Below are 5,119 nucleotides of genomic sequence, written 5' to 3' on the forward strand. Positions count from 1 at the left end.
TTTCAACACAAAGAGCATCAAAATATATTGCTTCTCGCTAAATGCGGCTTATCCGCGTGATCGGGAAATCGAGCTGTGCAAGAATAGCAGGAGACGCGACGACAGCGCCGCGGCGGAAAGTCGGTAAGCGCGATGGCGAAGCAGCCATGTTGGAATACGAATTGTTCTGCTTTACAACTATCACGCGGGTAAGCCGCATTTATCGAAGAAGCAATATTATTTGATGGTCTTTGTGTTGAAATGTTCTCTGAACTATCGCGGGGTCCCGTACAAAGCCCTTTGTTGCAATTCGCCTCTTGAAACTTTATAAACAGTAAAAGCGTACGTTTTTATAGAATAAATTTATTTCCGTACACTTTTTCCAAAAAAGGGCTTTGTACGGGACCCCGCGGTAGTTCAGAGAACATTTCAACACAAACAGCATAAAAAAATATTGCTTCTTCGCTAAATGCGGCTTATCCGCGTGCTCGGGAAATGGAGCTGTGCAAGAATAGCAGGAGACGCGACGACAGCGCCGCGGCGGAAAGTCGGAAAGCGCGATAGCGAAGCAGCCATGTTGGAATACGAATTGTTCAGCTTTATAACTATCACGCGGGTAAGCCGCATTTAGCGAAGAAGCAATATTATTTGATGGCCTTTGTGTTGAAATGTTCTCAGAACAATCGCGGGGTCCCGTACAAAGCCCTTTTTTGCAATTCGCCTCTTGAAACTTTATAAACAGTAAAAGCGTACGTTTTTATAGAATAAATTTCTTTCCCTACATTTTTCCCAAAAAAGGGCTCTGTACGGGACCCCGCGATACTTCAGAGAACATTTCAACACAAAGAGCATAAAAAAATATTGCTTCTTCGCTAAATGCGGCTTACCCGCGTGATCGGGAAATCGAGCTGTGCAAGAATAGCAGGAGACGCGACGACAGCGCCGCGGCGTGAAAGTCGGAAAGCGCGATGGCGAAGCAGCCATGTTGGAATACGAATTGTTCAGCTTTAGAACTATCACGCGGGTAAGCCGCATTTAGCGAAGAAGCAATATTATTTGATGCTCTTTGTGTTGAAATGTTCTCTGAACTATCGCGGGGTCCCGTACAAAGCCATTTTTTGCAATTCGCCTCTTGAAACTTTATAAACAGTAAAAGCGTACGTTTTTATAGAATAAATTTCTTTCCCTACATTTTTCCCAAAAAAGGGCTCTGTAAGGGACCCCGCGATACTTCAGAGAACATTTCAACACAAAGAGCATAAAAAAATATTGCTTCTTCGCTAAATGCGGCTTACCCGCGTGATCGGGAAATCGAGCTGTGCAAGAATAGCAGGAGACGCGACGACAGCGCCGCGGCGTGAAAGTCGGAAAGCGCGATGGCGAAGCAGCCATGTTGGAATACGAATTGTTCAGCTTTACAACTATCACGCGGGTAAGCCGCATTTAGCGAAGAAGCAATATTATTTGATGCTCTTTGTGTTGAAATGTTCTCTGAACTATCGCGGGGTCCCGTACAAAGCCCTTTTTTGCAATTTGCCACTTGAAACTTTATAAACAGTAAAAGCGTACGTTTTTATAGAATACATTTATTTCCCTACACTTTTTCCAAAAAAGGGCTTTGTACGGGACCCCGCGGTAGTTCAGAGAACATTTCAACACAAACAGCATAAAAAAATATTGCTTCTTCGCTAAATGCGGCTTATCCGCGTGATCGGGAAATGGAGCTGTGCAAGAATAGCAGGAGACGCGACGACAGCGCCGCGGCGGAAAGTCGGAAAGCGCGATAGCGAAGCAGCCATGTTGGAATACGAATTGTTCAGCTTTATAACTATCACGCGGGTAAGCCGCATTTAGCGAAGAAGCAATATTATTTGATGGTCTTTGTGTTGAAATGTTCTCAGAACAATCGCGGGGTCCCGTACAAAGCCCTTTTTTGCAATTCGCCTCTTGAAACTTTATAAACAGTAAAAGCGTACGTTTTTATAGAATAAATTTCTTTCCCTACATTTTTCCCAAAAAAGGGCTCTGTACGGGACACCGCGATACTTCAGAGAACATTTCAACACAAAGAGCATAAAAAAATATTGCTTCTTCGCTAAATGCGGCTTACCCGCGTGATCGGGAAATCGAGCTGTGCAAGAATAGCAGGAGACGCGACGACAGCGCCGCGGCGTGAAAGTCGGAAAGCGCGATGGCGAAGCAGCCATGTTGGAATACGAATTGTTCAGCTTTACAACTATCACGCGGGTAAGCCGCATTTAGCGAAGAAGCAACATTATTTGATGCTCTTGTAACAGACCTGTAACGGGCAGGCCTGTTACTAGTAGAACCAGGTATCAAGGCGCACCGAGGCGAACCGAACCGAGCCGAAAGAAATCGATCCGAACCGGCGCGCACCACCGATACGCGTCACGCACGACACGACGACCGCGCGACGAACCAGTACCGACGGAAAAGGACGAGAAACGGTTGTCTAGCACGCGGTCGAGGACAGTAGAAGATTCGCGAAGTTTAGCGCCGCACCGTCACCCGACTTCATCGAACGAATAGTCAGAAAAGCCGCGACGCGACCGTGGGAGTTTGGTTCGCAATCGAGGCTCGAGTTGAATCGGTTCCCTCCAGTAAGTATTCCTTGCAGTTCCGAACTATGTAGACAGAGTACGGCGTACCGCCATCTTGTGAACCAAGGTCCCTGTCCCAGGGAGGCATCCCGACGGTGACGAACTACGTTCCACCAAGATAGAGTAAGGCGTACCGCTTCTCGAAAAGAGTCAAGGTGCACCACCGGCTACCTCGTCACGACGTACAGTCGGCGAGAACGAACGACGAGCACGATGAACCATCGCTCGTCGCCGTAGAACCGCCTGAGAGGACGTAAACGCACGGCGCCCCGCCACGTTGAAATCCAACCGACCAGACTCAGGCCGGGAGCCCTCCTCCTTCCTAAAATGCCCTGTTTCCTGTAGCATAGCCAGAGCACGACGTACCGTCACTCTTTCTCCTGCCAAGGTGCACCACCGGCGAGTCCGTTAAGGTGTACCGCCGACGGAAACGAACGACGAGCACGACGAACCGTCGCTCGTCGTCCCTGAACCGCCCGAGAGGATTATGGCGCACGGCGCACCGCCACGTCACCTATCCGAATGACCAGCCTCGGGCAAGGAATTCCCATACCATCCTGATTTCCCAATTACCGGTCCCGAAATACACGCGCGCCGTACCCAAGGAAGTAACGCGTCCCGTACTGGAAAACCGCGACGTACGCGCCCGAGAGAATAACGCGTATCCGTACCCGAACGTCGCGGTTATCGCGTGAACCGCCGCGGAAACGCGATTCCGAAGAACCCCCGTGCGCGTCCTCGTCGGCAGCGAGCATGTCAGTGAAAACATCAGTGTCGTTATTTTGAACCCGTGTACCACGTCCCGTTCCCCATCGACATTTTTCCTCTCGTCGAACATCGAACTCTGGAGCGGCGAGCTATATTGACGAAGCAGGAAATTTCCGACGTGACGACGGAACCCAGGTTGTTACACTCTTTGTGTTGAAATGTTCTCTGAACTATCGCGGGGTCCCGTACAAAGCCCTTTTTTGCAATTCGCCTCTTGAAACTTTATAAACAGTAAAAGCGTACGTTTTTATAGAATAAATTTATTCCGGTACACCTTTTCCAAAAAAGGGCTTTGTACGGGACCCCGCGGTAGTTCAGAGAACATTTCAACACAAAGAGCATAAAAAAATATTGCTTCTTCGCTAAATGCGGCTTACCCGCGTGATCGGGAAATGGAGCTGTGCAAGAATAGCAGGAGACGCGACGACAGCGCCGCGGCGGAAAGTCGGAAAGCGCGATAGCGAAGCAGCCATGTTGGAATACGAATTGTTCAGCTTTATAACTATCACGCGGGTAAGCCGCATTTAGCGAAGAAGCAACATTATTTGATGCTCTTTGTGTTGAAATGTTCTCTGAACTATCGCGGGGTCCCGTACAAAGCCCTTTTTTGCAATTCGCCTCTTGAAACTTTATAAACAGTAAAAGCGTACGTTTTTATAGAATAAATTTATTTCGGTACACTTTTTCCAAAAAAGGGCTTTGTACGGGACCCCGCGGTAGTTCAGAGAAGATTTCAACACAAAGAGCATCAAAAAATATTGCTTCTTCGCTAAATGCGGCTTACCCGCGTGATCGGGAAATCGAGCTGTGCAAGAATAGGAGGAGACGCGACGACAGCGCCGCGGCGGAAAGTCGGAAAGCGCGATAGCGAAGCAGCCATGTTGGAATACGAATTGTTCAGCTTTATAACTATCACGCGGGTAAGCCGCATTTAGCGAAGAAGCAACATTATTTGATGCTCTTTGTGTTGAAATGTTCTCTGAACTATCGCGGGGTCCCGTACAAAGCCCTTTTTTGCAATTCGCCTCTTGAAACTTTATAAACAGTAAAAGCGTACGTTTTTATAGAATAAATTTATTTCGGTACACTTTTTCCAAAAAAGGGCTTTGTACGGGGCCCCGCGGTAGTTCAGAGAACATTTCAACACAAAGAGCATCAAAAAATATTGCTTCTTCGCTAAATGCGGCTTACCCGCGTGATCGGGAAATGGAGCTGTGCAAGAATAGCAGGAGACGCGACGACAGCGCCGCGGCGGAAAGTCGGAAAGCGTGATGGCGAAGCAGCCATGTTGGAATACGAATTGTTCAGCTTTACAACTATCACGCGGGTAAGCCGCATTTAGCGAAGAAGCAATATTATTTGATGCTCTTTGAGTTGAAATGTTCTCTGAACTATCGCGTGGTCCCGTACAAAGCCCTTTTTTGCAATTCGCCTCTTGAAACTTTATAAACAGTAAAAGCGTACGTTTTTATAGAATAAATTTAATTCGGTACACTTTTTCCAAAAAAGGGCTTTGTACGGGACCCGGCGGTAGTTCAGAGAACATTTCAACACAAAGAGCATAAAAAAATATTGCTTCTTCGCTAAATGCGGCTTACCCGCGTGATCGGGAAAACGAGCTGTGCAAGAATAGCAGAAGACGCGACGACAGCGCCGCGGCAGGAAAGTCGGAAAGCGCGATAGCGAAGCAGCCATGTTGGAATACGAATTGTTCAGCCTTATAACTATCACGCGGGTAAGCCGCATTTAGC

The sequence above is a fragment of the Lasioglossum baleicum genome, chromosome 4 (genome assembly GCF_051020765.1).
Source record: "Lasioglossum baleicum chromosome 4, iyLasBale1, whole genome shotgun sequence".
Taxonomy (NCBI): Eukaryota; Metazoa; Arthropoda; class Insecta; order Hymenoptera; family Halictidae; genus Lasioglossum; species Lasioglossum baleicum.